Below are 24,513 nucleotides of genomic sequence, written 5' to 3' on the forward strand. Positions count from 1 at the left end.
TGCTTGGCAGAGTTCACCAACACCTGGAGGAAAACACATGTGACAATAAAAGCAAACACTCCAGAACTCAGTGGTCGCCCTACACAACTCGCTGAACAGGGCTGCTTTTTCTGATTGATTAGTAAAGCCAAATTTTCAAAAACCAAAATGGCTGACCTAGAGGACCCCACTAATCTGTCCCACGTTAGCACGTGTAAGTAAATCTTTCAGGAACCAGAACAGGTGCCAACATCAAATGACAGCAGGAAAGACAAGATGTGCCTCAGTGCCCTCCCTGTGACAGACTTTGGTCCTGTTCGGATCCAAATGGTTGGGACAGAATCCTGTGAAATCTTCCCCTCTGCTTACAGCAGCATTCTGGGTAACAGACTAGTCCTCAGTACTGACAACTGTCCTTGATGGACAGGAGCAGCTGGTGGCAGAGACCGACCCCAGGGCTCCTATCCTAAATCATAAGTCATTCTGGAGTCCCCCACAGGAATGAGGGGTTCTGTTCCAGTGCTGGTTCAACCGGCTCACGTACGTCACAGCCGCAAACTGACCACACACAGCTGCTCTCTTCATCGGCTTTTGATTTTTTTTTTTTCTACAGTTCTGGTTGTGATGAGCCATTTTGTATGTTTGCATTTCTGTGTGAAAAGGCAATTCATTAGCACAAGACCCTACCATCTGGTGCAAATGGTTTCATTATCATTTGCAACAGATGGTTTGTTAATAATGATTTTTTTGTATTTGATATAATGGGTCTGTGTGGGACGGTGTGACACAAGCAGCAGGAGGGCGGGGCAGCCAGTGCTGATGAGGGCGGGGCAGGTCTTAGACCGTCCAGTCAGGATAGAGAGAATAGATGTGTGAAAAGAGAGAACATGAAAGATGGAGTGATGCAACCGACATGAATGAGCTGTGAGTGTATATGTGTGTGTGTGTGTGTGTGTGTATGTGCGTGCATGTGCATCTGTGCATTGTGTGTGTGTGTGTGTGTGTGCGTGTGTGTGTGTGTGTGTGTGTGTGTGTGTGTGTATGAATGTCACTTATCTTGATCTCTGGAACTCCTCTGGAACTCCTCTATACCAACCAACCTGTTATCTACAGCATCAATATCAGAACAGAATGTTGTGTACAGCATCAATCCGAGGACAGTACACTGTGTCCTGTTACATATCCAGGATATTGGTCAGAATGTTGTAAGACACAAATAATGCATTGTATGCAGACAGGACCATGTAAAACATTGAAGCAGTCACTGAAGAGGAAAAGGAGTTTCATTACGTTATTCTGCAGATATCCAAGATACATCCACATCCAAAAATATCCCCATGGTGACAATGGGAATAGGAATGTCCATAAGGGGGCATGTTTACACTGTGGTAACAGTAACAAAATAGCAATGACTCTATCTTAAAATTTTATACTGGCCTATATATTTTATAAAAAAAAAAATGAATTATGCTTGGAATATGTGTCATATACTCTCACAGCATCACAACCCGAGGGCATGATAGTCTGAATCATATGAAGCTATGAAACAGCAATCTACCAGACCAGGACAGTGTTAGGGCACACAGATGTGGGGATTATTATGGCATTAGGATGGGTGCATGGGTGTGGGTGTGTGTGCATGGTCAGGGTGAAGGTGATGTAGTGGGATGGGTGGAGATGGTGTTAAAGCATGTGGCCATAAAGAGAATGGAGTCTTAGGATATCTGGGCAGGTTTGGGATGGTGTTAAGGTCACACCTACCACCATAATGGGCCGTAAAACATGCTATCCACAGCACACGGTGTGACTGTGCACTTTACCTCTCCTGATGGCCACGTCCACACAGATCCTGCGTACCGCTAAGTATATCTGAGATATCATACTGCTATGAACTCGTATGGTGGACAGGGAGAAAACAATGGTTAGTGGCTTCATTACTTTTCACTTATACTGAATATATTAAGTGCAAATACCTTTTGTAAAACTGCCTTTTTTGCTTTCTTGCTGACCTGATTTAAAAGTTAACAGAAGTGAAGGAGACCAAAAGTCTCCTCCTATTGGGAGAGAGAGATGTGGCTAACACACGCACACGCAGACACACTCACACGCACACGCAGACACACTCACACGCAGACACACTCACGCTCTCACACACACACACAAACACACGCACACACACACGTGCGCATGCATGCACGCACACACACACACACACACACACACACACACACACACACACATACACACTCCACACACACACACAACTGCTGAGGTTTTAACCTCAGACTACAGAATTCAATTAAGCAGTTACAGTGCATGAATTAGGGCATGTATGCAGCATACAGTACAGGCTCTGTTCATGAATTAATATTACATAAGCTGTGACATTAAAATACTTTTACTTGTGAACTATCATGTAGTTTTTATAAATATAAAACAGCATTAAGTATAAAATGTAGAAATATAATACAATTGTACTATATGTAGTGTGGGATACTGAGTCAGAGACTGATATAATAACCTCGATGTGTCACACTGTAAAGTATTATGTGTGAACTGAGGATGTATTGATTTGTGTTAGGGTTGCATGTAACTGAAGATTAGTATGTGTGTGTGCGTGTGTGTGTGTGTGTGTGTGTGTGTGTGTTCTCACTAGTGCTCACCAGGAAGCAATCCTGGATGAGGATTTTGAGGGTGAAGTAGACAAATCCCTCCACAGCAATAAACGTCATGTTTCCCCCACCAAATCCCAGTTAAAAAGCTCCACCTCATAGATCTATCACACCATAAATCTTTCACCCTGTAGGTCTCTCACAAAATAGATCTCACGCCATAAATATCTCACACTGTAGATCTCTCACATTGTAAATATCTCACACTTAATATATCTCACACAGTAGATCTCTAACACCATAGAAGTCTCACACCATTAATACGTCACACCGTAGAATTCTCACACTGCAAATATCTCACACAACAAATCTCACACTGTAGATCAAATCAAATCAAATCAAAGTTTATTTGTATAGCGCTTTTCACAACACATGTTGTCACAAAGCGCTTTACAGGATTTAAAAGGTTAACAATACTATGGGTCCAGAACCCTAATGAGCAAGCCAAAGGCGACAGTGGCGAGGAAAAACTCCCTATGATGGTGGGGATTAGGAAGAAACCTCGGGAGAACCAAGACTCAAAAGGGAACCCATCCTCCATTGGGCGGCCCGTTAACACACAAATTACACGAAATACAGACAAATACACAAGTCACAAACAAATCACACAATCAGACTAAGTAAAGGTAAAAATGAAAGTTCTGGGTTTTGATATTGTCACTGTAAATGTCTGTTAATGAACACCAGGCTTTCATTCCATGTCGGAGCAGCGATGCTGGTATTGTAGGCTCCGACTGCAATGTTACTCTCCAGGTGAACCTCGGAGAAAAGATACGAGATGTAGTAACTATGTAACAGATTAATCAAAGGCCAAACTAAACAGATGAGTCTTTAATCGAGTTTTAAACAATGAGACTGTGTCTGAGTCCCGAATAGAGGCAGGAAGATTATTCCACAATTGTGGAGCTTTAAAAGAAAAGGCTCTTCCACCTGCTGTGATCTTTTTGATCCTAGGAACAGTTAATAACCCTGCGTCCTGAGAGCGAAGTGATCTCACACTGTAGATCTCCCACACTGTAAATATCTCACACTGTAGATCTCCCACACTGTAAATATCTCACACTGTAGATCTCTCACACTGTAAATATCTCACACTGTAAATATCTCACACTGTAAATATCTCACACTGTAGATCTCCCACACTGTAGTTCTCTCACACTGTACTTCTCTCACACTGTACTTCTCTGCTTTCATGCCATTATCCATCAACCTCATGAAAGAGTTTACAGTGAATTTTAGCAAAGGTTTCTGGGTACACCATTTCCTCAGTGTATACAACACAGATTCCACTAATTACGGAAGAGAAAGACATGTAGGCTGTACTGGGGAGGCACAGATAAAAGGAAGATCCACATTACCACAGGGCTCTGGAATACAAACCACACTCCCAGGCCCCTAATGAGCATCCCTAGGATTTGAGAGGACTTTTGAAAGGCCAAGTCCAGGAGTTGTTTAAGAATACAGCAAATCTCAGAGGGACTGTCTAGACCGTCCAGGGGTATACCAGGGATGGGGCTACGGTGTCTATCAACAGCCAGAGGCAGAGAGAGAGATAGAGAGAGAAAGAGTTAGGAGGAGAGGGTAGAGTGACTCACTAAAGCGTGCGCAGACATCTGTCACGGCTCACGGCTGTGTCAATTAGCCCCCGGCCTGGAAGTGAACAGGGCGTTTTTCAGAACCCTTATGATTATACTTAAACAGAATCCAGAGAGATAAACAGACAGAGAGAGAGGGGGAATAAGGCAGGGAGATTATAGTGGGACTGAATGTATTATTACTCTTTCAAGAGGGAAACTACGATCTGTGTGATTTGGCCTAGGTCTGGGTTCTGGAGGAATCACCACTGAGAGGTGCTCTATCACACTCACACTGTCAAACAGGGCCAGGATGGAAGTGACTCCAATATGCTGTGTTCAGTATTAGTCTTCCAACAAAACATGTAGCTAGTGTAGCTTTTCTCCAAAACCCTTTAAACACTTTATTCTCCCAACCTCAGACTGTCACATCCCAAGAGCTGAATCAAAACCATGTGAACTTTGCTCAAAATGAAACTTTAATCAAAACACAGACATGCATTAAGTATATAAACTTTGCTGCCTTCTTGACACTAGAGCTTTCAAAGCAATAATGCTCTGAATTGCAAACATTAACTGAATATACTGATAAACAGAACAATACACCTTTATAAAGTAAACTGTGAATGTAATCACAACAGTGTCAGCATAAGAGCTCCAATTCTGTTCAGCAGAGGTACATTATTGCACATGTATTTTTTTCACGACAAGAGTTTTCATGTTATACACACACAAGCACTCACAAAAACACACAAAAGTTTAACATTTGCAGTCAAGCACAAAACACAAAACTTCCAAAGAAACAGGATGTTTCAGAGGTTCTTCATCTGGTTTGCAAGCAAAGTGCTTCTGAATTAGTAGTAGAAGAAACCAGTTTGTATTTGAAAGGTTTGCTTATATTATATATAGTTTGTTTTGTTTTTTACCCCTTTCATATGGATGTCAGTCATACACTACGGTCATAGAGTTTGAAGGTAGCAGTCGTAGAGGTTGACGACAGAGTGACATGTCCGTGACAGGGACCCAAAGCGAAGCAGCTATTGATGTTTCTCATACTCTTTGCAAGGTTAAAGCCTGCCTCAGCGTAGATAATTCCTGCAGTGCCCATCGACTTCAGCACAAATGCTCTCTGAAAAGAAAAGCAATTTCACTGCCCGTACATAAAATAGTGGCATGGCTGTGTATACTATTACACATTAATTCACGAGGGCAGTAATTTCTGTATATTGGAGCGGCAGCTTTTTCTTGCCTCTTTCTTTCGCACTGTTGTGCTGGAACAGAACTCAATAAAGCCATTTTATACTCACTCAGCTGTGCTGGAGGTCTCAGGGAAGGGTGTGCACCCCGAGTGCCTTGGAAAACTGATGTCCTTTAGTTTTTATCTTTAGATTTCCTTTATATTAACAGCGCTGTTGCCACAGACCACAGCAATACAGCGTACTTCTTCCACCACTGGCAGGTGTGGCATCACCAAAGTTCTCTCTATGATGAGGTGATGCAAGGGTACAAATAATTTTCCACACAAAAATTTTATTCCACATAGAGAAACAAAGCAGGACTCTACAGTGCAGCAAAGTGACCCCCCCCCCCCCCCCCCCCTTTGAATGACTGTACTGACTATGAATACAGATGAGAATGGACAGGCTCAATAATTGGTGCTCTGATGTCATCTGCAATTTCATCATCCCTTTTATGCATGAATTCACTTTGGCAAAACTGCTCCCTCATTGGTTGATGCGACAATTAGAATGTGTTGTAAATTCAGCTGGTTTGTGTTTAGACAATCACAGCTGTGTGCCGTTTTGTGCCCTGAATAATACAGGGATTCAGTGATTGAGTGGCAGTGCTTTCTGTAAGGCATCAGGTTAAGTGTGCTTTGGGAACTGAAAAGAGTTTTTTGCATATATGTGTATTTCAGGACTAGCAGTTGAGGTAAAGCTTTGAATAACTGGAGAATCCATTTTAATGTGTTAACAATTGAAAAAAAAAACATTTATTTCAATGTCACACAATATCACAAAAGGGCACAACCAACTACAAAATGTAATTCAGGATGAAGACTACTTTAAATAAAAAAATTTAATGAATTATTTAAAAAGTTAATTAGCTTTAATCCCTTTTCTCTAGAAATATTTGTTTCCTTGCTAACAGTTGCCCACTTCAGGTTTCACTTTCCTGACAGTGCCCCACAGTGGTCCTCAGTGGCGGCGTTCCTGCTCTCTTTCTGAGTTAATGTGATTTGGGGGGGGCACGGGACATACAAACATCCACTCTGAAGAACAAACATGCGGTCAAAAGCAGACACTGACAAATTACTCCAATCCCAGTTGGACTTCCAGTCTGTTTCACTCTCACCTATTCGTCTTTCACCAGCCGCTGCAACAGCAAGCTTGTGTGACGGGCCTAAACACACGATGAGAGGCCCTTCAGAGGCAAGCGCATGAGCACCTGACCTCTCTCTAATAAGACGGTCCACTGACTGCCCTCACCCATAGAGCTGCCCTCACCCACAGAACTGCCCTCACCCACAGAACTGCCCTCACCCATAGAGCTGCCCTCACCCACAGAACTGCCCTCACCCAAAGAGCTGCCCTCACCCACAGAACTGCCCTCACCCATAGAGCTGCCCTCACCTATAGAGCTGCCCTCACCCACAGAGCTGCCCTCACCCATAGAGCTGCCCTCACCCACAGAATTGCCCTCACCCACAGAGCTGCCCTCACCCAGAGAGCTACCCTCACCCACAGAGCTGCCCTCTCTACAGAGCTGACCTTTATCCAGAGCTGCCCTCACCTGGAGAGACAGGAAATAAACACTCACAATTAAAGCCAAAAGCTGATGACTGATGTGAACAGTGTGTGTAAATGATATTTAACACCGCAGGATAAAACAGTGGATGACATCAGCAACAGAAAAAATTCCATACATACGTCCAGCAGTGCGTGGCCTCAACAACACCCTGTTCAGTGTTTCTCTCTAATGTACTAGTGAAGAAAGCACAACAGAAAGGTTTTCCAGAAAGGCAAGTGAATTAACAAAACCACACATTACCAGTGAAGCTTAAATGACAGATATCCATGAAGACAGATGGCAGTTAGCTAAGGGAATACATTACCACACAGCCCAACTTTGAGGAGTTGTTGTGATTCTGTTGCGCTCTTGTTAACTACGTTAAGCCCCCAGGTAAATCCTAAACTGACTATCTAACCCAGAAATCCTGCTTTATGCTGCACCATTTGGAATTAAACCCACATTGTCAAAAAGAACAATTAAGAGAAATGTTTGTAATGCCAACTGGGCAGTTTGAGGCAATTATGTTTAACTGTATCAGTCTAGGGCTCTGACAATAAATCAGCTCAAAGACATGTACATACTAACCTCTGACAGCTGCTCCTTAGTAAAACTAAGAGAATCACTGTTGTGTTGCCACACTGATGCCACACTGATAGGGCTGGCATAAGCAGGAAGACTGGGTCTGAGGATGGCATTGCTCAGCACATTCAGGAAGACCACAAAGGTGTGAAAGACACCAATTAGACACTAATTATTCAAAAGCTCTTTATGAATAATACATTTAATAAATAACAAATTGACTGTGATGAAGCATAGGCATTGAATATGTATGTATTAAAAACTTGTATTTAACATTGTATTTAGTTTCCATGTATTTCAGAAATGTAGCAAAGTCCTTCACTAGCAAGTTTGACGTTTTTTTTTCCCTATAAGCAATATATGAGCAGTATCACTAAATAAATTATGATTTGTTTGAATTTAAAAGGAAAATTAGCATGTAGCATTCACATACAAAACTACACATGGTAGACAAAATCATCATACATACTTTACATTTAAACCTAAATAATTAAAGTTGAACATAATCACGAAAGAAAACAGGCAGGAGAATAAACACGTGTTCATTAGTCCTAATAGCAGTCAGGCAGTCTGTCTACCATGTGCAGTAGCTAACACCGTTAGCATCCGTACATGGCAAGCGGCCTGTGCTCAGATTTACAGACCCCTTGGTTGCAAAGACTGCAGAAATATCGACTGTATCAAGAGGGGGACATCTTGACGTTCTTGACAGCATGTCAGAATATCTGCTGCAAACATCTCAGCATCATGGTGGATCCATAATGGAATGGACAGCCATATCGCCGGAATCATTACCCATCAGGTGTGATGGCTGCTCTGAAGGGTCGTAAAGCAGTGGCAGAAGAGAGCGGTTTTCCAGAAACACCCTCTAGTGCACACGCAGCTCACTCACTTTCTTCTCATTTTACCAAACGATAATGCACAACGGCCTCCTAAGTCATCAGGTCTAAACGCCCACGAGGTATTTTGCCGCACCGTGTAGATTTCCAAAACCGTTTCCATCATACACAGGGCCCATTACATAAAATTTGTGTATGGCATCATTCCAAAAATGTTAAAGCTTGCCCTGAGATAGCCCCACTCCTTATGAAGTCTGTCAAATGTATATGTTGCTATGTATTTCTGTTAGTATGCTCACTGCCATACAGGCTCATTAGCTGTCGTTAGCACAGAGATCTTAATTCAGATACTGGTAGCGGCTATATTAGCAGAAACTGCTATTGGTTCCTGTTATGTGAAGTAGTCACTCTAATTGAGCCTAATAGTCTTGGATGGCTTGAGGACACACTCCAGGAACTGCCCCCCAGGTGCCTCTGTACCTACAGCAAACTGCCGGTGAGCTCTCACCCACAAGCACTGCACACAATGTCCACCAGAGGGAGATGTTGTACCATCCACATAAAACATTGTAGAATATAACACCACTGTTTATTCAGCTAGGACGTATTCTTTAAACTACAAATAAAAAAGTTAACAAGTTACTTCACATCAACAGTAGAGCTGTCGATATAAATACCAGAGAAGATATATACTGGTATGGAACGAGTCTCATTTATCACATTTCAAACATAAGAGAAAAAAGCAGTAAACATGTCTCACCTCCATCTAAAGCAGCTACTTGAGCCTTCTGGGTAGCCACCGCAACACCATGATGCCTGTGCTTGGTCCACTCAGGACTGGCTAGCATGGTGGTGAGGGTGGGGTCTACTGGGGACACCTCCCACTCAGGGTGTTGCTACATGTGTATTCTGTGAAAGGGCAGTGATAGGGTTAATCAAGGTTCATCCTAGATTAATCTAAAACACACACACACACACACTTGAATAAACAGGAACATACAAGGGTAAGTTTCTCATCACACACTTAGGTCCACCCAGGCACACACACACACACACACACACACACACATATAAACATACATTCTATACATTCATACTCATTACTATGAGTGAGAGGAAGAGCCAATCAGAGTGCGAGGATGACAGAGGGAGACTGGTCAGAGCAGCTCACCTGCGTGTCTCTCCAACCATCCTAAAGAACACCCTGAGCGTCAGAATGAGGCTGGAGAGGGAGGCCAAAGAGCCGGCAGAGACCCACACACACCAGGCAGCAGAAGCTAAGGGGCCGCAAAGCTCAGTAAACAAACCAACGCAGATGGCAGCCAGTAGAAACCAGCAGTTTTTCATGAGCACTGTAAAACAGCAGTAAAATAACTCTTCTCCAAACAAGATTCAAGTGTATTTAAAACACTACTTGACTACATTACCCATTACCAAAACAATAAAACTGCTTTTGCTTCATTTTATATGTTACCAATGTCAGTTCTGTTCTTTGATACATATCAGTACATCAGCTACTTTGACAGCATATTATAAAAAGTGCTATTAAAATAAAGTTGAACTAAAATCTGTAGAGTATGACAGAACAAACCAGGAAGTGCTCAGCCTATAGCATGAAGGCTGCAGCAAGTCCAGTGTCATAACACAGTCACCGTCATGTCAGCCTGGGGGCTGAAAGAACTCTCTGCTGTAACTTTGAAGAATATCTGCAAGATGTATTATTATGATGTATGTATTATTATGTATTATGATGATGTTATCCACATGAGTGCCAGGGTCCAGTGAGGTGTAGCACACCCAGCAGAGGCTGATACCTGTGGGTACTTCTTCCAGTTCCCTGAAGAAGCTGGCAGGAAACCCCAGCTGGCTAACAGACACCCCAGCTCAGACACCCCCAGCTCTGACACCCCAGCTCAGACACCCCCAGCTCTGACACCCCCAGCTCTGACACCCCCAGCTCAGACACCCCCAGCTCTGACACCCCCAGCTCAGACACCCCCAGCTCAGACACCCCCAGCTCTGACACCCCCAGCTCAGACACCCCCAGCTCAGACACCCCCAGCTCTGACACCCCAGCTCTGACACCCCAGCTCAGACACCCCCAGCTCTGACACCCCAGCTGGCTAACAGACACCCAGACACCCCAGCTCTGACACCCCAGCTGGCTAACAGACACCCAGACACCCCAGCTCAGACACCCCCAGCTCAGACACCCCAGCTCAGACACCCCCAGCTCAGACACCCCCAGCTCCTACCCTATGAGTCAACAGTTTTTCTGATAATAAAGAAATGGCTAATGCTAAGGATCCAGGATACTGTTTTGTGACAGTATAAAAAACACCTTCATGAACCTTTAATGGGACCTGTATTATTTCTTTCAGCATTATATTAAATGATTACATTTATTAAATGATTTACATTGCATTTATTACATTACTGACATTTGTTATATATCATACAATACGCATCAGGAATGTCTGAGACTAGTCAGATGTTCACCGGGCAAACGTAAAATCTTTATGATTCCTTAAAGGGCTCATTACAGGCAATTACAACCAATATATTGTGCAGTCCTAGTTCATGCTAATATTAATTACTTGCTATAGCACTATGCTAGTTTCCATTCACAGTTACCATGGCAACAGTTTTGATAGGACTATCTCTTTAAAGGTAAATGAAAGCAAGCAGGAAACTATTAACAATGATCCTATATGGAAAGTGTTAACACTGAAGTCATATGACTAAGTACTCAATTATCATGGATTCACGTATCTTACTAAATAAATACTGATTTATCAGTGTGCCGTACTGTCCGCCCATCGGCCATTGGCTTTGTCCCACTGGACTCGCTCTCTATATACTTTGGGCAGAGGGAACAGCTGCCTGCATCTATAAATCAGAGAATTGTAAATATAAGAGAAAAAACATCTCCAGGAGCTGGTGTGTCAGGAGCCCAGACAGGGAGTCCAACCCTGGGGAACCGCCTGCCTCTTCAGGCACCTAGAGGAGATACTCATAGATATTGGCCTCAGATGTTTCAGAGAGTGTTTTCAGAGACACATCAGTGGAGTGACATTTACGCGCACATACACACACACACACATACGCACACACACACACACACACTCCTGGTAGAGCAGGCAGATCAAGCCACTACAGCCACCAAGGTATGGAGGACTTCCACAAGTTCGATTCCCAGAGCAGCAGACATTCTGTTACATATGAAAGTAGGTCTGGACAAGAGAATCTACCCAACACACACACACACACACACACACACACACACATACACAAGTAGAGTGTTAGCAGTCTGAAACCTTGGCTAATGACCATGAAGGAATGGTTTCAGGGGCTTCTGCCAGTTACTTTGAAGTGAAACCCAGCACTCTAAAGAGTGTCTTCCCCTGGGATGTCACTCCAGGTCTAAGCCGATGATTCTTCTTTAAAAGAAAGCAGGATAAGAATATCCTGAATAAAAGCACAAGAATCCCCAGGCCAGGCATCCAGTGAGAAGGTCTTAGTGTCTCTTTTAGGCCAGAGGACCTCAGAATGCAGCTTCAGCTCCAACCTGGTCCCTGTTGTGATCTATATCACTTTCTCAAATGACACATGGTCTGATCACACAGCCAATCAGTACTACACCCACAGACACACATGTACACACAGACACACCAAAGGCAGCGTAAGCACCTCTCCTAGTGCACGGTGGATTGTGTTAAACACGACAGACCGGTGTGAGGTGGAAGTCCCCAGCAGAACCCACCAGCCACATCGTCACTGAGCAGGTCTGCTTTCTTCATGTTGTGTGTGGAAAGGATCACTGTACAGTCTGCACGCGTCCACACACACACACACACACACATACACACACACACACTCAAACACACACACATTACATGGACATTCGAGAAAAACACATAACCAATAAACACCTGACTGTACTGCACACATGTACAGTAGATTTCAAATAGCTTTCAGAGCAACAATGATAAGGTCTCAAATTTTTTTCTCTACCGACAGCTCAAACCAGTGATGAGGAAGGTCCCACACTCAGTTTCAATAAATCCCATCACAGCTATTCCTGCCCCTGTAACAGTGTGTGTGTGTGTGTGTGTGTGTATGGAGTGTCTGGAGTGTGGGTCTGCTCCAGACTTAGGCCCACTTTAGTACCACCCTCAAGAACCATGGCAACAGACAGGTTCAACAGACATGGTGCCACACTGGTAAAGCACCAGTTCAGGAAACTGTTCTAAAATGCTTCTTGACAGTGAGGTGAAGATTCCTCAGCCTGCCATGATCACTCAGCTCCCCAAAGTGAAAAGCCTGATGCAGTATAATAGCAGCATTTTTAGAGCTTGAAAATTTCAAGAAAACCTTTAGTTCCTATAAGGTCAGAGGTACATGTCATATTAAGTCTAATCATGAATTTGAACACAGGACATCTGGTCAAGTGGTTTTGCTGAATCACCATCATAACAAATATTAAATTTCCAGTTTCCAGTGATTCCAGGTTCAAGCACGTATAGGCCCTAGGGGCCTGAATGGCCCATGGGGCTGTTTTGAGTAAATTATTTACCTTTGACTAGAATGCATGAACTGTACATTTTAGTGTCAGTCCTATGTAACAGGCCTATTAGGAACTTAGGGATATGTAAAGTAAAAGTAGTCCCAGGGTTATTAAGTTTACTTCCTTTTATTAGCATTTTTATCACATACCTAAAAAGGAACTTCCAAAAGCTTCTTAATTAAGATATATGCAGATAAATATTGCTCATCAAACCTTGTGTAATTAGTCTGCCTTATTTATGACTTCTTATCATCAGAACTTAAAACCCCCTTTTCCCATCACCAATACAAACATCTGGATACACAGACTTGGCAGAGGATGTGTGTGTGGGGGGGCTTTGCCGGTAGAGCTGACACACTACAGCTCCTGCTGAACCTCAGCCAGCTTCTCACCCTTCAGGCATGAGCAGACCAGGGTGGGCCCTGCCTCCAGAGCTGGGCGGGGCCAAACACGGCAGTCAGAGAGTGTCTCTCCTGCAGACAACACTCAGGAACAGGGGGCTTCTGCTGCCAGATGTGTCACTGTCATCACACTATCTCTGTGTCCTCATAAGTTTATCTTTTATCATGATAATCTGCCACCGTGACACCGTGTCTCTGCTCCATATCACTGAATGTGTGGCGTCCCAATTCACTAGATTAGATCAAAAGAAAAACACACCAAAGCCCCACATATGACATAATCTAATTGGTTTTTCTGAGTTGAACCTTTTACAGCTCAGGGCAGGTGGGATGCTGATGAGTGCACAGGGTGCATATGAATCACACTGTGTGCAAAAACAGCAAGCAAAGCGTGTTTCTCCCACTGGCAATAATTAGGAAAGGGAGCCTCAGTGTGCAGGAGAGGAGGTCCAGTGGCTGAACCCGTCTCGTGCTGTGAGGGCAGCACCTACTGAAACACAAAGAGTATCAGAACACAGAACAGTTACTGCTTTAAACACCCCCACCAGATCCAGGCATCCCTACTGCAAACCACCCCAACAGTGTTCCTGAACCGTCTCTAGATGGCAACAACAGAAACGTGTTTTTTGGATATGAAAGCCTATTATACATTTGTAAAGGTGCATTATTGCCAGTTGTTACATCATTTATTCCTAATTGCTCAGTGAGCTAAATCAAAACAAGTTAAGGGAAAGAAATTACTGTGAATATCAGTGGGACGTTTTCTATTTTGCTAACTGATGTGAGTAACCTCAAGCAGCCTACAAAGTATTATTAGACACCACATACACTGTGTTGGAGACACCCCATACCCTGTGTTGGAGACACCCAATTCACTGTGTTGGAGACACCCAATTCACTGTGTTGGAGACACCCAATTCACTGTGTTGGAGACACCCCATTCACTGTGTTGGAGACACCCCATACCCTGTGTTGGAGAGACCCCATTCACTGTGTTGGAGACACCCCATTCACTGTGTTGGAGACACCCCATTCACTGTGTTCCCCATTCACTGTGTTGGAGACACCCCATTCACTGTGTTGGAGACACCACATACACTGTGTTGGAGACACCACATACACTGTGTTGGAGACACCACATACACTGTGTTGGAGACACCCCATATACTGTGTTGGAGACATTCCATGTTCTGTACTGGTATTTCCCTGTGCACTGTGGATTTTGTGTTTTCTGTAACACCTGATTCTGCTTATTAAGGGCCTCATTATCACTCCGTGAGCTGAGTCAGGTAGATTAGTGCAGGGAAAACACCTCTAATCAACAGACTGTTAACTGAAGTCTTCAGGGATGAATCTAAGTGTCCAGGCTATTAAACCCCATGGAATAAGGACTTGTAATGGTCCGGTCTGTTTTCATACTACACGTAGGTGGGTCTACAGACCGATGTGTGTACAGCACAGGCTCAGGGATCGGCATTGTTTTTTATCTGCACAATCTCCCATACAGATTTTCTGAGTTTGGACTTTTGCTGCAGTGGTATGAGAATACACAACTCCTGCAGTGGTATGAGAATACACAGCTCCTGCAGTGGTATGAGAATACACAGCTCCTGCAGTGGTATGAGAATACACAGCTCCTGCAGTGGTATGAGAATACACAGCTCCTGCAGTGGTATGAGAATACACAGCTCCTGCAGTGGTATGAGAATACACAGCTCCTGCAGTGGTATGAGAATACACAGCTCCTGCAGTGGTATGAGAATACACAGCTCCTGCAGTGGTATGAGAATACACAACTCCTGCAGTGGTATGAGAATACACAGCTCCTGCAGTGGTATGAGAATACACAGCTCTTGCAGTGGTATGAGAATACACAACTCCTGCAGTGGTATGAGAATACACAACTCCTGCAGTGGTATGAGAATACACAACTCCTGCAGTGGTATGAGAATACACAAGTCCTGCAGTGGTATGAGAATACACAAGTCCTGCAGTGGTATGAGAATACACAGCTCCTGCAGTGGTATGAGAATACACAACTCCTGCAGTGGTATGAGAATACACAGCTCCTGCAGTGGTATGAGAATACACAGCTCCTGCAGTGGTATGAGAATACACAACTCCTGCAGTGGTATGAGAATACACAACTCCTGCAGTGGTATGAGAATACACAACTCCTGCAGTGGTATGAGAATACACAACTCCTGCAGTGGTATGAGAATACACAACTCCTGCAGTGGTATGAGAATACACAGCTCCTGCAGTGGTATGAGAATACACAACTCCTGCAGTGGTATGAGAATACACAACTCCTGCAGTGGTATGAGAATACACAACTCCTGCAGTGGTATGAGAATACACAGCTCCTGCAGTGGTATGAGAATACACAACTCCTGCAGTGGTATGAGAATACACAGCTCCTGCAGTGGTATGAGAATACACAACTCCTGCAGTGGTATGAGAATACACAGCTCCTGCAGTGGTATGAGAATACACAACTCCTGCAGTGGTATGAGAATACACAGCTCCTGCAGTGGTATGAGAATACACAGCTCCTGCAGTGGTATGAGAATACACAACTCCTGCAGTGGTATGAGAATACACAGCTCCTGCAGTGATATGAGAATACACAACTCCTGCAGTGGTATGAGAATACACAACTCCTGCAGTGGTATGAGAATACACAGCTCCTGCAGTGGTATGAGAATACACAACTCCTGCAGTGGTATGAGAATACACAACTCCTGCAGTGGTATGAGAATACACAGCTCCTGCAGTGGTATGAGAATACACAGCTCCTGCAGTGGTATGAGAATACACAACTCCTGCAGTGGTATGAGAATACACAGCTCCTGCAGTGATATGAGAATACACAACTCCTGCAGTGGTATGAGAATACACAACTCCTGCAGTGGTATGAGAATACACAGCTCCTGCAGTGAATGTTGGGAGATGTTCCGCTCCCTTCAGCGTAAAGCACAGTGTGCCATGCGATGTGCCAGTTGACACTCTGTACACAGAACAGGCCAACAGACATCATGTGTTGTGGGGGGAATCCACCCTCTAGCAGGCGGGTATCTATTGTACTAGACAAGAAACCTACATCATGTAATAAAAACCCTTACAATCTGTTTAGCCCTGTATACTCTCAGGACAGGTCAGGGTGGTCAGACTGTGTTTCCTCACTTGTATTACTATGTAACATACCAGGGCACCTGCTCTATTATGGGCCAGGAAGGTTCTGACGTGGCCCTCCTTGTAGATGACCTGTCCACAGCAGGCCTGGAGCAGCCACCTGACCCTATAACACAGTGAACCACTCACAGGGCCAACACATCACACCACACCACACCACACAACACCACACCCCACCACACAACACCACACCCCACCACACTACACCACACCACAACACCACACCACACAACACCCCACCCCACCCCACCCCACCACACCACAACACCACACCACAACGTACAGTATCAGCTACTTATCAGTTTAAATCGGTTTTTTTATCTTACCTACATATTTCAGTAGGTTACTTAATTATGTAATATTAAATAACTTATTAATACAGAAATATTATGAAGGAAACAAAGGGCACAAATCAGAGGAAATACATTCCAATGAACAAATTGGTTCAACACATCCATACACAATATGAACTTTTAGCACAAACACTATCAATAAAAATAACAATCTCTTAGAAGTCCAACATACCAGGCCATCAGCTCCCCACACTGGTGTGTGTGTATGTAAAATCCATTAGAAGGAAAGTGTCATTTGATTGATCATGTTCACAAATTTGGATCACTCGTTCTGTCATTATAAGACACAACTGAAGACACAGATCCTGTCAGCTTTCTCCAGCAGGACGTCTGCAAGGTCCCGTATAGCTGTGGTCAACATGTGTTTGCTGGTGGGCAAAAGGCCGAGGAAGAGGATCCTGCTGTTGGTGGCTAGGCTGGCCTTATTGAGGAAGGCAAGGATTAGGAAGCACTGTGTGATGGTCAGGAGAAAAAGGTAGAGGATGATGATGATGAAGAGGATGACTGGATCACTGTAGTTCAGCACGTTGTCTTGCTAAGAAAAACTATTTGAACAAAATGGCAATGCTGTACTTCATTCTGAAAATGGATAACTCAATGTGATTCACAGTGAGGACCACTAGAGGTCAGTATGATACAATATTCTAGCAAACCCAAACGAAAAACCCACAAAATATTAGAGGTTCATCACTTCTCAGAAAAGTACGTGCCACTGTGACCACCCAAACACATGACTAGAACTACTGAAACATACCTATTACCATCAGCTTATTGTCAAACCTTTTGGGAATCAAGTGACCGGTAGCTCTTCAAAAATACAGTATGACATTCTTGACTGCTAAAAGTAACACAGCAGAGTTACTATGTCCTTCTCAAGCCACCGTAGCTGATACCTCTCATAATGATGGCTGTGTGTAGGATAGTAGTGGTACCCATCATGACGAAGCTGTTGAAGAACCAGTCACACCTTGTAGGAGACACCCATGGGCTTCAGGGTCTCCTTCAGGCCCATCTCCTGCTCTGCACTGTCATGGAAACAGAGCACACCCATGCCACCATGAAGATAGGAAAACACCGTCTGAGGGTCCCCCTGAATGTGCATGCACACAAACACACACACACACACACACACACACACACACACACACACACACACACACACAAATACAGATACGGCTGTGGCATTGCTAAGGAGTGAATCCGAGTTCCATGTTTTGAACACTTAACCCAACAAATGACCTATGCCACCTTCAAAGGGACCACCCTGCTGTTAGACTGTAAGACCAACAGATCATTCTCCTAGCAAGGGTATTGTATCTGCTGCAAGTAGACCTCTAGGGGGCGCTGCCTGCCTGTGAGGGTCTTTATGATCACCTGCTCCACTATGTCCTGCAGGTATATCTCTCCCCGCACTTAGCAGAGATCATGAACGGTGTCACTCCGAGGAACAGAGTACCAGTGCCTGACTGTGGGTTGATAGATAAGGCAGAATGGATGTCTGAAGTATGGAAAACCAGTAGGTCCAAAAAGGCATTATGACAAATACTCAGATCTGAATTCATGGGTGCGCTCCACTGTGTCAATGTGCATGCGGACCTGAAACTAGACATGTGGTACAACTGTACAGGAAATACATCCACAAAGACCAGGCCCAGCCAGAACTTTCTCTTGACTAAAAGTTCTAGGGCCCAATGGATCTCGTCTGAAAGACCCATGAACTTATCCAGAAGTAGGTACTGCAAAAAGTGTATGTAAATAAATGAAAACAATTCCAGGTGAAAAAAATTTTAGGTGATTTTTTTTTTTTAACCAAAGTAAACTGAATTCACAGCTGAACTCTGCTGAACTGAACAGCACTGAACAAAGCCAAAGCAATGGGTCCCAAAAGAACTCCGATACTTGGTCACGGCCATATACAGTTCTTTCTGGGCCCAGTGCTGGGTTGAGAAACTCCACGAAGCTGGTGCCATAGTTCACATTCTCTCCTTTTCCTTTCGACAGCTCAATGCAGGACCCGATTCCAGGCCAACCGTGTCGGACGGAGCAGAGGGTCCCTCTCCCCAGTAGGGCGCCCCCCCCCCGACACTGACACCCACCCCTTCACCTCCCCACACGCTCCTGCCCACTCAGCCTAACGCCGCCTTCACCGAACTGTCGTGCGTTCATTCGTGTGGGTCGGACCTGTGGCAGCAGAGGCGCTCTGTGGAGGATAAGGCCTGTGGGGCCTGTGGACACTGTCAACAGGCTGGGCCTCCTTCTAAATGGATGCCTGAAAGGGGAGGCAAAGGGAGTGACAGCTGTACCTAATTGGGCTCAATCGGTGGGTCTGTCACCCCTGAGTGTGATTAGCTGGGCCTGAGACAATGGCAGGGAGGGTGTGCGATTAGGATGAAAGAGGTTGGGCTTCCAGCCCTACTGCTGAAGGGCCCTCTGGGACACCGCTGTGCTCTCGGGGAGAAGCTCAGCTTTTCTGCACTCTGCTCCAGATCAGAGGAGCACAAAGACACCGGGGAGTCCTGCGCCTCCTCTGATGGTTTCTCTGCAGGAGTTTTTTGTGTGTTCGGTTGGGGTACAGGAGGAGCAGAATGTGTGCACACGAGTGTGAGGACTGCACGAAGTGTGTGAGGCAGTGTGGGGAGAGGGGGAGTGTGGGAAGGGTATTAAAGAGTGGGATAGGGAGTGCGGAGAGGTGAAGGGGTATAAAAGGAGGTGTGGACAGGTGAAGGGGTATAGAAGGGGTTGTGGATTGGTGAAGACCCATGACCCCCTTCTCTGAGGACACACAGAGACATTTACGTGGATTTTCCACGTAATTTACCTGACGAAATTCAGGTGTTTGTATTCTCTCTCTGCCCGTCTCTCTCTCACTCCCTGTCTATCTCTCTGTCTTACCTCCCTGTCAGTCAGGTTGAAATAGTTCCTTTAATCAGTGTCTCAGGCCAGCACCCGAGTCCTCCTCTGGACAGGACGCTGAGGATATGGCCTGCTCTTTAACTCTAGTTCATGTTGCCCCTCACTGCCCTGTTCCTGATGGAGTCTTGAGATAGGAACAAAGATGGGTGCTGATATGACATTCATTATTAACAACCTATATACCACTGCTATAGGAGCTTATAGGTAAGTATAGGAGTTTTACACAATGGATAATGTAGTTTTTATCTAATTCGATCTTTAATTCAAATGGAAATATTCAGGTACAGTTTAATATGTGTTATTGGAGATAAAAGGCCTTTATTTGCTGGGAGTTAATCATTTCCAAGCACACACTCTCTATACACACTGTCATGCTTTAGGTTCAACTCACTCACCTACAGCAAGGTCATCTGGACTCGTGAGAGAGGCTCCACCCCTGGGGACCGACCTCCACCCAAACACACATCAGGGTCCACCATGTTTACGTGACTACACACACACGCACACGCACACACATACGTACACACACACACAAACTCTCGATCTCTTTCCCTTTAGAATAACTTGAACACCTAATGTGAAAACTCCTGCATGCATGCGCTCATAAGAATCTTAACACAATAATAATTAAGAAGAAGGATGAGGATGAGGATGAGGATGAGGAGAAGAAGAAGACACTGTTTCTATGTTCAAGCTGAATCTTTGGTGTTTCAGGTCAAATTCACCTGTAACTCTAATCCTTCACCCATTTGTTGAATGTCTTGTGGGGCAAACATAAAAGAGTGGAGAATAATGGACAGTTGGTGGCATGCATCCACCTGCTCCTGTACTTACACTGTCCCCCCAGCCAAAGCATGCGGAAGTGCCCCTGAAAGGCAGCGGGGAGAAGGGAGACACAGGATCCTGCCGAGGCCCAGGGGAGTGCACGTGGCCCGCTGCCCAGGACGTGGGCGGGGAGCGCCATCCCATGGGGAGGAGCTCTATACCTGTGTTCCTAAAAACATCCTGAGCTGAACGTCAAAAACAAGAATTAGAGATGGAGAAAAGGAGAACAAGAGAGAGATTCAGATAGAGAGAGAGACAGAGAAAGGAGAATATGACAATAGGATCTACATAGACACACTAGATCTCCCTCATTGAGCACAGTACATGAGTTTTGGAAAACAGGGTGACTAGCCAGGACCTGACCTCACAAGGACCTGCAGGAGAGAGAGAGGAGACCTAACCTACAGGAGAGAGAGAGGAGACCTAACCTACAGGAGAGAGTGACAGGAGACCTGACCTGCAGGAGAGAGAGAGAGGAGACCTGACCTGCAGGAGAGAGAGAGAAGAACTGACCTGCAGGAGAGAGGAGATATGACCTACAGGAGAGAGAGAGGAGACCTGACCTGCAGGAGAGAGAGACAGGAGACCTGACCTGCAGAAGAGAGAGAGAAGAACTAACCTGCAGGAGAGAGGAGACCTCACCTGCAGGGGAGAGAGAGAAGAACAGACCTGCAGGAGAGAGGAGATATGACCTACAGGAGAGGGAGAGGACACCTGACCTGCAGGAGAGAGGAGATATGACCTACAGGAGAGGGAGAGGACACCTGACCTGCAGGAGAGGAGACCTGACCTGTAGGAGAGAGAGAGACGGGACACCTCACCTGCAGGACAGAGAGAGGAGACCTGACCTACAGGAGAGATAGAGAGGAGACCTCACCTGCAGGACTGAGAGAGGAGACTTAACCTACAGGAGAGAGAGAGAGAGAGAGAGAGAGAGAGAGAGAGAGAGAGAGAGAGAGAGAGAGACCTCACCTGCAGGAGAGGGAGATAAATCTGGGGAAATGTGAGGCTGTCTAAGCAGTGTTATGAGGTGATGTGATGGTGCAGGAGAAAGAAGAATCAGAGGTCTGTGATGGGAGGTCAGATCAACGAAAGTCTGTAGTGCTGCCTTCACTCAGAGAAAATCACCAACATCGAAAGGACATCGGATAGCAATCCATGAATTTGGTGTTAGAATTGAGTGAACTAGTTGTACAAACCCTTGTCGTTATTTCAGTAAGGTATGTTACTGTTTTTTTTGCAGGAGCTGAAAATTGGATTCTCACCAGCCCTTGATCAATCATTAACGTTACCCTTACTTCCTAATTGTCAATTTTCAGATTTGTATTTTATCTGTATTCATTTACTTTCCATTTCATTTAATCGAATTCTCTTCTTCTTATAATTGTGACGGGCAGGTGTGAGCAACAAAAAGGAAGCGATCACGCCAAGTCTCAGGGAAAAAGGGTGGTTTAATATAAAGTGTGCAAACCTAAAACCCGTGCAATAGATCCAAATTAAGGATATAATGACCAGCGGTCAACTGGTACAAAGACAAGACATATATAGGCAAACAAACGACCCTCAGGTGAGACGGATCACGGGCTCCGCCCACCTGAGGGACGCACATGACGTCACCAGACAATAACAACAACAGCCGCTGTGGACAGAGACGGCCGGTAGGGGGCCGCCTCACCGTGACAATAATAATAATAATAATAACAATAATAATAATAATTATTATTATTATTATTATTATTATTATTAATAATAATAATAATAATAATAATAATAATAATAATAATAATAATAATAATAATAATAATAATAATAATAATAATGATCAACATCAGAATCAGAGATCAGAGGTTCCTGACCTGGTCCAAACAGGAAGCAAATTATAGCCAAAATCCGCCTGCTCAGTGAATTTCAATCCTTCAAAAACACCCTTTAAAAGCTTAAATGCCTGAAAGTAAATGTTTAGATTCCACATCCTGGCCGGCGGTTTTGGGATGTGACAAAAGTGGAAGTCGTGACATGACTAAGAAGTCTGCAGAGTCCCGAGAGTCCTGCAGCAACCAGCAGCCCCGCCCCACCAGCAGGGCGGTCTCTGGCCACTGTACATCCTCCACTGCCATAGAGCCTGCAGTAAGACTGGTGTCCATGGGGCGTGTCTCCCCTCCCGGGCCCGTTAGACGGCGTTCCTGCACTAGCCAGGACTGGCTGGCTGACAGGTGGAGATTAATGGAAGGCCAGGGCGTGTGTGGAGTAGAAAAAAGGGCTCCAGCTGAAATGAGCCTTCCGCATACGCACGAACCACCGCGCCGCTGCCGTGTGTTTACGTAAAGACATAAAAAAAAAACACCAAACGGAAGAAACTGTGATTTCCTGGCTGCTAAAAATACGGCCTTATCTGAACCTTTAGGGGGTAAAGAGGAGGGAGAATGTTTGAACGTAGTGCTCGGAGCTCCTCAGACACGGCAGAGAGCACACAGGCCCGGGAGGGCGGACCGACTCCACACGAGAGGCTACTCAGATCCAGAGACACCTGGATGGGAGTGGCATAGGAGGGTGTGTGTGTGGTGGCGGCTATACATTACACATATGTATTTCACAAATTACATATTTTATACAAATATAAAGACACTTCATATCACAGGAATATGATACATGTAGGAAGGTCTGTCCAGAAACAGCATGAGAACCTTGTGTATGGGTTTCTCATTACAAAGAACTCATATGACTGATGAGGCCTGTTGAATTAGTTCAGCGCTCTATTGGAAAGTGACTAAACGCACATCCTGTGTGCTGAACCAGGACTTCCAGAAGCAGTGTGTCACTGCTGGACCTCATAGTGCCTGGAAGCCACACAGCTGACTCCAAGTACAATGGGCTTGAGTTTAGTAAGCGCACTCCAAAATAAGACATCCTTCCTCTTGGACATGTCTGCACACTGCCACAGACTGGACAACACAGGAGACAACTGAATTGTCGTTAATGGATCGTGTGTAGGAGAGGAAGGGAGAAAACAGAGAGATCAAGGGGATGGTATCAGAATACATATGCTGTATTGAGTAGAAGCACTCTTGAACTAGTACAGCCACGAGTCTTCTTGGTGAAGGATGCAACACGTTTTTGATACCTGGATTTGGGGATCCTCTGCCATTCTTCCTTGCAGAGCCTCCAATCATTATACCCCAGCACAGACCTCATCCAATCATTATCCCCCAGCACAGACCTCATCCAATCATTATGCCCCAGCACAGACCTCATCCAATCATTATCCCCCAGCACAGACCTCATCCAATCATTATCCCCCAGCACAGACCTCATCCAATCATTATACCCCAGCACAGACCTCATCCAATCATTATCCCCCAGCACAGACCTCATCCAATCATTATGCCCCAGCACAGACCTCATCCAATCATTATCCCCCAGCACGGACCTCTAAAAAAAAAAAAAAACTGGAATTTTTATAATGAAATCACATAATTGTTCATAACATGGTTAATAGAAATCTCTCACTATAAATGTTGCATCGTTGTAAAGGATGAATTGGCTTCATGTACAATGAAAGCACTATAGTGTATACACTGCCTGTTATGGCACAGAACATTCGGTACACATAAGCATATGGGCATGTGCCAAATGCATAGGCTGTGACTGCATATCCCAGCCTTTTCTTATTGCACACATGCACTGGCAAGAACAGATACAAACACACACAAGCCTTAGCTTGGCACTACTCCAACAAATTGGACACGGACACACACACACACACACACACACACACACACACACACACACACACACACACACACACACACACACACACACACCA

General features: G+C 44.8%; 2 long non-coding RNA genes across 4 annotated transcripts; both read right to left on the minus strand.

Annotated features, from left to right (window-relative positions):
• Positions 1-2,979: 2,979 nt before the first annotated feature.
• Positions 2,980-5,790, minus strand: LOC143473709 (uncharacterized). Its single transcript, XR_013120615.1, has 3 exons — positions 5,533-5,790; positions 5,152-5,354; positions 2,980-4,301 (listed from the first exon to the last, which is right to left on the minus strand). It is a non-coding gene; the product is annotated as an uncharacterized LOC143473709 (long non-coding RNA).
• A 69-nt stretch (positions 5,791-5,859) lies between these two features.
• Positions 5,860-22,826, minus strand: LOC143473590 (uncharacterized). 3 transcript variants are annotated; one of them, XR_013120559.1, is made up of 8 exons: positions 22,547-22,826; positions 20,700-20,875; positions 20,261-20,354; positions 17,125-18,042; positions 9,608-9,713; positions 9,197-9,345; positions 7,604-7,700; positions 5,860-7,209 (listed from the first exon to the last, which is right to left on the minus strand). It is a non-coding gene; the product is annotated as an uncharacterized LOC143473590 (long non-coding RNA). The 3 variants fall into 3 exon arrangements; XR_013120557.1 differs by having other exon boundaries at positions 7,604-9,345; XR_013120558.1 differs by lacking the exon at positions 9,608-9,713 and having other exon boundaries at positions 7,604-9,345.
• Positions 22,827-24,513: the final 1,687 nt, after the last annotated feature.

Source organism: Brachyhypopomus gauderio, chromosome 13, assembly GCF_052324685.1.
Source record: "Brachyhypopomus gauderio isolate BG-103 chromosome 13, BGAUD_0.2, whole genome shotgun sequence".
NCBI classification, from domain to species: domain Eukaryota; kingdom Metazoa; phylum Chordata; class Actinopteri; order Gymnotiformes; family Hypopomidae; genus Brachyhypopomus; species Brachyhypopomus gauderio.